This window comes from Sapajus apella, unplaced genomic scaffold (assembly GCF_009761245.1).
Source record: "Sapajus apella isolate SASKATOON/1434 unplaced genomic scaffold, GSC_monkey_1.0 scaffold6, whole genome shotgun sequence".
Classification (NCBI taxonomy): Eukaryota; Metazoa; Chordata; class Mammalia; order Primates; family Cebidae; genus Sapajus; species Sapajus apella.
In genome coordinates, this window is record NW_022436946.1 from 63,574,548 (window position 1) to 63,585,750 (window position 11,203).

Below are 11,203 nucleotides of genomic sequence, written 5' to 3' on the forward strand. Positions count from 1 at the left end.
ATTCTGTCATTTGCAACAACATGGATGGAACTGGAAGACATTATGTTAAGTGAAAGTAGCCAGGCACAGAAAGACAAACTTTGCGTGTTCTCATTAGTTTGTGGGAGCTAAAATTTAAAACAGTTGAATTCATGGAGATATAGAGTAGAATGATGGTTACCAGAGGCTGGGAAGGGTAGTTGTGAGGGAGGGGGTTGTCAAATGGCAATGGTTAATGGGTACAAAAATACACTAACTAGATAGAATGAACACGATCTAGTACTTGATAGCACAACAGGGTGATTGCAGCAAAACATAATTTGTTGTACATTTAAAAATAACTAAAAGATTATAACTGGAATGTTTGTAATACAAGAAATGATACATTCTTGAGATGCTGGGTACCCCATTTACCTTGATGTGATTATTATCTATTGTATGCCAGTTACAAAATATCTCATGTACCCCGTAAATATTCATACACTTACTATGTACCCACAACAACTAAAAAATTGACAATGCCTCTATGATGAAGATCCCATAAAAATTCCTCAAATATGGGGTTCAGAGAGCTTCCAAATTAATGAACATGTGGGAATGTCTAGATGATAGAGCATCCAGAGAGGGCATCAGAGTTCTGTGCCCTGCCCCTCGTTCCTTGCCCTGTCTCTCTCTATTTATTTATTTTTTTTTTGAAGGAAAATTTGCATTAATTATTTTTATTTACAGAAACAGTGTACATTTAACCCAGTTTCGTGGCAAGTTCTTTAGCCTTTGCCTTTTCTAGCTTGGCGATGCAAGCCACAGACTTGGGACCCAGGACATTGCCTCCCCAGTGACGGCGGATCTCATCATATCTGTCATTGTAGTTGGTGTGGATAGCTTCCACCAGCTTAGCCAAAGCACCTTTGTCTTCCGAGTTAACGTGTGTGAAGTCGACAGTGGTGCAGGTCTTCCTGTGGACTAGACGTCCCAGTCTTGCCTTCCCCTTGATGATGCAATAAGGGACTCCCATTTTATGACAGAGGGCAGGCAAGTAGACAACCAGCTCAATGGGATCCACGTCGTATGCAGTCACCACCAGCTGAGCTTTCTTGTTCTCCACTAAGGTGGTGACCGTGTTAACTCCTGCTTGAAGGACAGGTGGTCTCTTAGTGGGGACGTCCCCTTTGCCAGTTGCTTTCTTCTCGGCCCGGGCCAACAGCCTCTGCTTCTTTTCTTGCTTCATCTCTGGTCTTTACTTGTGGGCCAGCTTAAGCAGCTGAGTAGCTGTTTGGCGGTCCAGGGCCTGGGTGGACTGGTTAATTGCAGGAGGCACTTTCAGCCTATTACAGAGGATGGCTCTCTGCCACTGCAACCTGATATAGCGGGGCCATTTCACAAAGCGGGTGAGGTCTCTTTTGGGCTGGATGTCTTGTCCAATGCCAAAATTTTTAGGCCTTTTCTCAAATAGTGGATTCACCACTTTCTTGGCCTCCTGCTTCTTCATGACAGCAGGGGCTGGAGCCACCTTCTTCCCCTTGACCTTCTTTTCTTTCGGCATCTTGGGCGGCGGGAAGAGAGGGCCCTGTCTCTCTCTTCATCTGGCTGTTATCTGTATCCTTTTTAATATCCTTTGTAAAAACCATAAATGTAAAAAAAAAAATTGGGAACCAGACTTTCAAGGAAGAGCAGTGGATGCCAAAGAGTAGATGCAATAATCCAGGAACTCGGGGGTGAGTGCACAAAACCACATGGTGCATTGTGATGTGTGATTTTAAAGTTGGCTGTTTGTTTAGGCATGGTCATCTAGAGAGAGGGGTTCAAGGGCTTAGGGGTATTTGCTATGGGCAAACATGTGATTTTCTATGTTCTTTGGACATCTCCTTTAATAAGCTCTTTCTTTCCTCATATGAAATTAATTAACTGGAAACATTACTAAAACATTGGACAAAGTATTCACCATGTTATCTGGCTTCCAAGGGTGAGTATTTTCCAGAGTTGCAGATTTAGGAGAAGGTCGACTTTGGAGAAGGGAATGTTGAGTGTTCAGTAGTCCAGGGTCACTATGGGGAGGCCATGGACTTATTAGAGGCTGGCCTGAGGATCATATTTAATCATAGGTCTGGCAAGTGCTTTCCTCTCATGGTTCTCCTTCTAGAGAAGCCAGTTGCCAGAAAGTTCTTGGAATTTCTACGACCTTATGATTATATGAACGAAGGAACACGAAAGGGAGAGGGAGCAAATGATTCTTGAAATCCTGCAAGTAACTTCTCAGGTACTTTATTATTATTTTTATAATTTTGTGAGACCAGGTCCCACCCTTTTGCCCAGGCTGGAGTGCAGTGGCGTGATCATAGCACACTGTAGGCTCAAACTCCTTGACTCAAGCCATTCTGTTGCCTCAGTCTCCTGAATAGCTGTGACCACAGGCACATGCCAACATGCCCAACTATTTTTTTTTTTTTTTGTAGAGATGAGGTCTCACTGTGTTGTTCAGGCTGGTCTTGAACTCCTGAGCCAAAGCAATCCTTCCACCTAGGGCTCCCAAAGTGCTGGAATTATAGTACCATGCCCAGACGTCAGGTACATTTTTATTTTTTGAGACAGAATCTCACTCTGGTGTTTAGGCTGGAGTGCAGTGGTGTGATCTTGGCTCACTTCAACCTCCAGCTTCCAGGTACAAGTGATTCTTGTGTCTCAGCCTCCCAAATAGCTGGGATTACAGGTGTGCACCATCACACCTGATTAATTTTTGTATTTTTAGTAGAAACAGGATTTCACCATGTTGGCCAGGCTGGGTTCAAACTTCCAACCTCAGGTGATCCACTCACCTCAGCCTTCTAAAGTCCTGGGTTTACAGGTGTGAATTACTGCGTGGAGCCATCAGATACCTTAAATAGTACGGTATTTTGTTTTAAGTTGCCCTCAACCATTTAAAATATGTTTTACTCCTTATACTGATGTAGAAAGCACATTCATACCAGTTAAGACAACTTCCTTGAATCACAGATCTTATGAGGGGTGAAATTGGTCTGCAAACCCAAATCTGGCTTCCTTCTGGTGCACACCACAGGTGCCTTCTCAGTAGAGATGTGCTGGAGCCAGTTAAACAGCCACTGAAAGCCTTCCGAAAAAGGGTCTGTGCTTCAAGGTATGCATGTTTCAGTTCTGTGGTTGGGATTGAGTTGGTTGGAGCAAGCTTGGTGTCTGGTCTTCAAGGCACTGAGAAGCTTGTCCCTGAGCAGGAGCAAGTTGACATTGTGCTGTGTTTATAGACAACATGCCATTCAAATTAATAAACACTGGGGAATTCACATTACATTAAAAAAGTCTGTCTTCTCCCTATTTTCATTTGCCACTTTCCTTGCTAGGATTCAGAATGTTGAATCATTGTAGGAGGCTAGATCTAAGACATCGAAGATTTGTGGTCAGGCTCAGAAGCAGGTGACTGAGGCTGGGTGCGAGGGAGAGCATGGTAGCAATGATGCAATGACAGGTGGCATAGTGCTAAACTAAAGTTTGACTAACAGCAATTCTCAGTCCTGGCTATATGGTGGCATCACCTGACAGAGTTTTACATTCTACTGTTACCTAAAGCTAACTCTAGGATTTCTGGTTTATTTAATTGCTTGGGGGTGAGGCTTGGGCAGTGTTATTTTAAAAAGCTTTATATTAGGGAAAATTTCAATCATATGTATATATATATATGTATACACACACACACACACGCACACATATGTATATATATATAGTATTATAATAAACCCATGAGTACCCATTACTCAGGTTAATCAGTGACCACTTAAAGCTGTCTTGTTTCATCTATATGTGCACCTATTTCCTATCACTTCTGTGCAATATTTTAAATCAAATCTCAAATATTACATAATTTTATATACAAATATCTCAGAATATACTCTTTTAAAAAAGCAGGTTATTCTGGCAAGGTTTGTGCTCTAGTTGATTCCTAACAGGAGGTCAGGAAGTGGGCAAACGTGATTTTCTATGTTCTTTGACAAGGGGTAAAGGAGAGTGACTGAGTGGAATGCAGATCCCCAGGGCAGCTCAGCCCCTGAAGTAAGGTTAGTACAGATTGTTTTTGCAAGGCTGCCAATTTCGCTAGATTCAGAAGAAGATTTCTCTCTTGAGATCTGGTTCCCTATGTCCACCTAACTATAGCAGTCTCCACCTGGGTAGTCCATTTCAATCTTTCCCCTTGGATATTCTATCTTGCAATTAGTACAACCATCTACTCCAGTCCAGAAATAAGAAAGTTGTCTTGTGAATCTTCCCTTTCCTCTCCAATTCCTTCACCATCTAATGAATGACCAAACTGCAAAAAAGTTTAATCTAATGAAAATATTCCCCCCAGCTCCATCTCTGTCCTCTGAGTCCATCAGATTTATCAGTTTCTTCTGTATCCTACCAGGATGTACCATCATAGACAAGCAAAAACACGTATATCTCCTCTATGGTTGTGCATAACTGTAGCATATTATAAACAACTCCTGTACCTTGCTTCTTTCACTAAGTGTGTCTTGTCAACTTGTTCTTATTAGTACAGAAAAACTTCCTCATTTTTTATGAGTGTGTGTTTCATTGTAAAGCAAGACTCCTACTTACAGATGTTTATGTTGTTTACGATCTTGTTGCAAAAGACTGTTGTTAATACGCCTTTTTGCACATTTACAAATATATCTGTAGAACAAATTCTTGGAATGGAAATTGCTGGGTCAAAGGGAATGTGCTTTTATAATTTTGATATATATTGGTAAATTATTGTTGAAGGATAGTTTTTTAAAGGAAGACAATAATAACAACACACATATAGATATAAAATCAACATGTGGCTGTTCTGCCAGGATGGCCAAATAGGAACAGCTCCGGTCTGCATTTCCTTCCCAGTGAGAGTGATCCAGAAGGCAAGTGACCTCCACATTTCCAACCAAGGTACCAGGTTCATCTCATTAGGACTGGTTAGACAGTTGGAGTAGCCCAAGGAGGGCAATCTGAAACAGGGTGGGGTGTTGCCTCACCTGGGAAGTGTAAGGAACTGGAGAACTCCCTCTCCTAGCCAAGGGAAGCCATTAGGTTTTTGCTTTTTTCCACTCTAAAGCTTTCTTCTTCCTTGTCTGCCTATGAATATCTGCCAAATGTTGGTGATGATGGTTGACTCCTTTGCCATAGCAAGTGCAGGATTAAAAGCCTTTGCTAGTTCTCATTTGGGTGGTCTTCATTTAGTTCCACACTCTTCTTAAGTAGGGCTTCCTGTATGAAATTTTCTCAATGTCCTCACCCATGACGATACAATAGTCTCTTTTGATACTGATCTTTTGGGGGTGTGTGTGTTTTGTCCCTGCAATAAAATGCTATGCTTTTTGAGGGAAGAAAACAAATATTTTCTCTAATATTTTCTAAAAATAGCACAGTTCTGTGTACATCATGAACACTTCTTCATGTGCAGTTGATAGATTTATTTTATTTCCATGAAAACTTATAGTTTCTGTGGCAGAGTCAAGCTAGATATTCACCAATTTATTGCCTTTTCCTAGGCATACAAGAAAACTATTTCCCAGCCTCCCATGAGATTAGGTTGGAACATTAAACTGAGTTCTGATCAATGAAAACATCATTAATGATATGATACTTCTGATATGAGGCAGGAGAGACAGGGTGGACCTTCTCTCCTCTTTCTCTACCCTTTTTGTGGCTAGAAGCAAACAACTGCATGACAATAGTGAAGAAGTTCAAAGATGGAACATCCCCACTCTCCACCCCAGGCTGTTTGGAGAAGAGCCTCACAGGATTGTTGTCAAACTAGCCTTTGCCAATGACCTGCACAAGAGGTAAACCTTCAGTAAGCCTCTGAGATCAAGCTCTCCCCACAATCCCTCAAATTGTTAGTATAATTTTGACTAATAGCACAGTTTCTTCCTTTCATAGTCACTGGAGGTCTGTCAATTGTGCCCTGCACCCTCCATGAAAACTTTCACCAATGTAAACAATTTTGCAATATTTTTACCATTTCAAAATGTATATTTGCTATGATTGCCTCAAGTACACTGAGTTCAGGGCTGGCTCCAGGGGTTTGCAAACTGTTTAGAAGGATTCCATACTTGATTTAATGCTCTGATATTGCTGTCTTAAAATTCTAATTTTTGAACAGAGGGTCCTCCATTTTTATTTTGCACTGGGCCTCATGAATTATGTAGCCAGTTCTGACTGAGTGACATGGGCATCAGTTGTGATGGAGGTGAGTCAGATTTCTCTTTCAACAAATTATAAGATGAACCATTTAAATCCTAAAACTTAATGAACTTGAGAATGACATAAAGAGCTCAGAAAACCATAACCCAAAATAAACAAAGGGAGTTGCCCCCGCTTCTTTGTTCTCTGCATAGCTGGTGCTCACACTATGAAAAGTATCTTTGCTGGAAGTTCTTTGAGCATGGGAAAGGCTCACATTGTTTTGTACACCAATAGATTTTTAAAATTTACTTTTCATGTCAATATATACATAGGGATATCTTGCATTCTTCCTAAAGTGAAGTAAGGCATGAAAAGATGAACATGGTATGTGTTATGAGTTAAATTGTGTTGTCCCCCTAAGTCATCCCCAAAAAGTTATGATACAGTCCAAACCGCCAGTACGTCAGAATATAACCTTATTCGAAATCGGATCTTTACAAAGGTAATCAAGTTAAAATGAGAACATTAGAGTATCCCTAATCCAAAATAACTTGTGTACTTATAAAAGGAGAAAATTTGGACCCAGGCAGACACACATAGAGAGAAGGTGATGTGAAAAGACACTGAGAGAAGACAGCCATCTACAAGCCAGGAGAGAGGCCTGAAGCAGAGCCTTCCCTTAGAGCCTCCAGAAGAAACTATACTTGTCAACACCTTGATCTTTGTGTTGTAGCCTAAAGAACTGTGAGACAATAATACATTTTTATTTTATAAGCCGCCTAGGATGTAGTACTTTGTTACAATAGCCCTAGCAAGCTAATACAGTATGCGTATGTAACAATAATAACATAGTAATAACAATAACATAATAATTGTGATCCTTGCGTATTTCTTCAAGCTATCCAAGATGGAGATACTATAAAGAAATCCAATTTCACATGACACATATACAGTATTTTTAGCCTATACTTTTGTGAATGTTTAAGGGCACTTATTACATGACTATAATTCATGAGTTGGCTGTTTTCCCACAGTATTAAGATGACATTTAAAATATATATATAAGAGATGGGGTCTTGTCATATTGACTCGGCTGGTCTTGAACTCCTGGCCTCAAGTGATCCTCCCATCTTGACCTCCCAAAGTGCTGGGATTACAGGCGTGACCACTGTGCCTGGCCAAGTGTTACATCTTGAACTCTTCCATTTCTTCTTCCAGTTTTGATCTGTATTGTAAGTTAACTTTGGCATTTATGGAACTGGAAAGAGCAGTGAGGATTGCTTTCAACTCAGACTTCCTTTTAAAGCATTGTCAAAAGTGATGGATATAGCAGTTACAAGAGGCTTGTTGCCATCTCGTTGTATCTGGGCATTTTGCCCTATCATACCTTTTTGCTTAGTTGAGCTTAATTGTACAGGCAATTTACTATTTATGGAGACAGGAGAGAAGGAGGAACCTCAAAAACAGTGAGCATCCTTAATGAAAGAAGGAAACATTTTAGTTATAAAGTTAAATTTATAAGTTAAATTTAACTGTGATCCAACAGCTAAAGCAAAAGAGATCCAAGAATAACCCTAGTTATTGGCAAAACAAACTTCATTAGGGTGGGAACATTTGGCTCTGAGGAGGATGATAAATTCAGAAGCTGAGAGTTTGCATGTTGCGATGTTTGATTTTGCTTAAAGACCTCTTAATATAGAGCCAGATGAACAGTTCTAGGCTCTTAAGAATTTGGAAACTCCCTTTTCTACTGGCATTAAATAAGAAGTGAAATCTCAGTTGAGATGATGGGGCCCAAACTAAATTCAAATGTGAGAAGTCTATAAATCACAATGCCAGGATCTGGAACCCAGGGGACACTGGCCATAATCTGTGGTTTGAGACTTTGAGCCAACGTAAGGACTGTGGCCACAAGACAGGAAGTAAGACCAGGAAACCAAACAGGGGTTCAGGCATTACTTTGAAGGTGCGTCTGGCTCTGTAAGCCAAGAGGGAGGCAGCCAAGAGATCCAGGCCCAGCATGCAGACAGCATTCTGCCAGGCAGAGCCAGGCGGAATCAGCACCTTGGAAAAAGAGGAGTAGGTCCTGCTCCAGCAATCTTCCGGGCACATCCCTCCTCCATGGCAGAGCAGCCCACAGGGATGGTGAGTGGGATGTCCTTGGTTTAGAGGACCAAGAGTAAGTCAAAGACTAGGTAACCCTGAAATGACCTTTTTAAGGAATGCCAAAGTTAGGGCTTTCTAGGTCTCTAGCCCTTTCATATGAACCTACATGGATTATGGGATGTTGAAACTAAACTAGATGAAAGCAAAGTCTAATTAGCTATCTTGGAATCGTTATTAAGGTGGAAAAAGGACTTAAGGAACTTTTCATTCAACAATTAAATGTCTTCTGTGAGCTCAACCCTGGATGAGGCAGTGTGAGAACAAAGATGAAAAAGATTCAGTCTGTGCTTTCAAAGAGCTCACAGACCAGAAAGGCAGATGAACCAAAGGCAAATCATGACAGTGCAGCAAGATGCCGTGCAGTGCTGTGGGATGTGCACTGGTGACTCAGGAGTCCGAGAGGACCCTCGGGGAAGCAGTCTCACAGAGCGGTGGTGCCTGCCACAGAAGGGCCTGTTCTGAAGCTGTGTCTGCATGCAAGCATACTATTTCTTCCTTTGGCTGTGTGCTTATTAGGGGTGGTAGGAGAAAAGGGTTTGGCGCCACCAGGGCTGGCCCTGGGGTAGGGCATTTGAGTGTGCACGTTACATGCACTTTCTCCGCATGTAAAACTTAATGGAGTACCCAAAAAATCAGTGATCAAGGTAAAGAATACTTTAATGCAGATTTAATTTTTTAATTATTTATTTATTTATATTTTTTTGGGACAGGGTCTCTCTCTGTCACCCAGTCTGGGAGTGCTGTGGCATGGTCACAGCTCACTGCAGCCTTGACCTCCTGGCTCAAGTGATCCTCCTGCCTCAACCTCCAAGTAACTGGGACTACAGGTGTGCACTCCTATACCAGCTAATTAAAAAGATTTTTTTTGGTACAGACTGGTTCTTGCCATGTTGCTCAGGCTAGTCTCAAACTCCTTAGTTCACGTGATTTCTCACCTTGGACTCCCAAAGTGCTTGGATTATAGACATGAACCATCACACCTGGCCTTTGCAATATTTTTTAAAACAAAAATTAATGCCAAAAATAAAATCCATGATGAGCAAAACTTCCAAATCTTTAATACACTGGGCTATACTGGGACCTGAAGCAAAAGGAAAAAGTATCAGTCATTCTGATACTTTCTCTAAAATTTTGATACTTTGTTTATCATGACTTTTTGGCATTAATATTGATTATTAAAATATTGCATTAAAATATATCTTCATTATGCTAATGAAATAAGCCAGTCACAAAGGGACAAATACTGTATGATTTCATTTATATGAAGCTCCTGGAATTAGCAAATTCATAGAGACAGAAAGTAGAATAGTGGTTACCGAGGATTGGAGGAAGAAGGAATGGCGAGTTATTGTTTAATAGATACAGTACAGAGCTTCTCTCTGAGATGATGAAAAAGCTCTTGAGAGGGACAGAGGTGATGATCGTACAATGTGAATATATTTCATGCCACTGAATTGCATGCTTAAAAATTGGTAAAAGAGTAAATATTATATATATTTCCCCACAACAGAAGTATTATTTATCTTAATTACTGAACGTTTTGGTGCCCTCTTACATTGGCTCCTGTGTTAAGTGCCCATTTTCCTCACTCCAGTCCTCAGCCTGGCATCAGCCTGTTATGCAGGAGGTTGAGAGGCAGCACAAAGAAAAGAAAGACCTTGTGAGAGAGGGAGAGAAATGCAGGTATCAGAGGAGACCTGGCAAGGAGGTATTAGCTGAGCTCAGCCTTGAAGCTCGAGGTGGGTGGAAGACATTCCCAGCAGAAGGACTAGCAAATGTGGACCATGGGAGCTGGTGTTCCACGTGAGGATATGGAGACCTGCCGCGGAGGCAGGTGGGCCAGGCTTTCTGGAGGGGCAAGTTTGGTCTGGGGGTAAGGAGTGAGGTGTAGCCTTTGGAAATGAGATTACAAAGGTGAACTGGGACAAGCTCATGGAGAACCCGGTATGAGGGTTAACTGCAGTCTTTAGGCAGTGTGGGATAATGAAGTTTAAAAACAGAACAAATCTTCGTTTCTAGAGTGCTATGACATGGTGTGGGGTGGAGGTGAGAAGGGGAGGAGATCTGGAGCCTCAAAAGCAGCTCCAGTGGTGGGTGCTGCCATACCCAGAGAGGAGATGAAGGGGCAGCGCTAACACAGAAGCCAAAGAGAGCCAGATGAGGAGGATTGGAGATGCTGTCAGATGGTTGAACTGATAAGATTCTACCCATCTGAGACATATGTTAAACTAGATTAAAAAGTGTTATATTGGGGCCAGGCGCAGTGGCTGAAGCCTGTAATCCCAGCACTTTGGGAGACCGAGGTGGGTGGATCACGAGGTCAAGAGATCGAGATCATCCTGGTCAACATGGTTAAACCCTGTCTCTACCAAAAATACAAAAAAAAAAAAAAAAAATCAGCTGGGCATGGTGGTGCGTGCCTGTAATCCCAGCTACTCAGGAGGCTGAGGCAGGAGAATTGCCTGAACCCAGGAGGCAGAGATTGTGGTGAGCCGAGATCACGCCATTACACTCCAGCCTGGGTAACAAGAGCAAAACTCCATCTCAATAAATAAATAAATAAATAAATAAATAAATAAATAAATAAAAAGCGTTATTGGTTAGTACCTCTAATTTTGCTAAGAGGAAGCTGCATGGAAGAATGCTTTCCAGCTGGATTCTGGGGACTGACTGTCTGGGCTCAAACTGTGGCTTGATCACTTGTAGTGGAATGACCTCAGGAAACCTCAGGAAAGTTTCTTACCCTCTTAGTGCCTCAATTTCTTCATTTGCAACATGGGAATAATATTAGTAACTACCTCAAAGGATTATCATTAAGATGAAATGAGTTACTATTTGTTAAGCACTTAGAATTTGCCTGGCATGTAGTAAGTTCTAAATGACTGTT

The 11,203-nt window shown here is 41.5% G+C and overlaps 1 pseudogene; it reads right to left on the minus strand.

Moving 5' to 3' along the window:
• Positions 1-721: 721 nt before the first annotated feature.
• Positions 722-1,522, minus strand: LOC116549080 (annotated as a pseudogene).
• Positions 1,523-11,203: the final 9,681 nt, after the last annotated feature.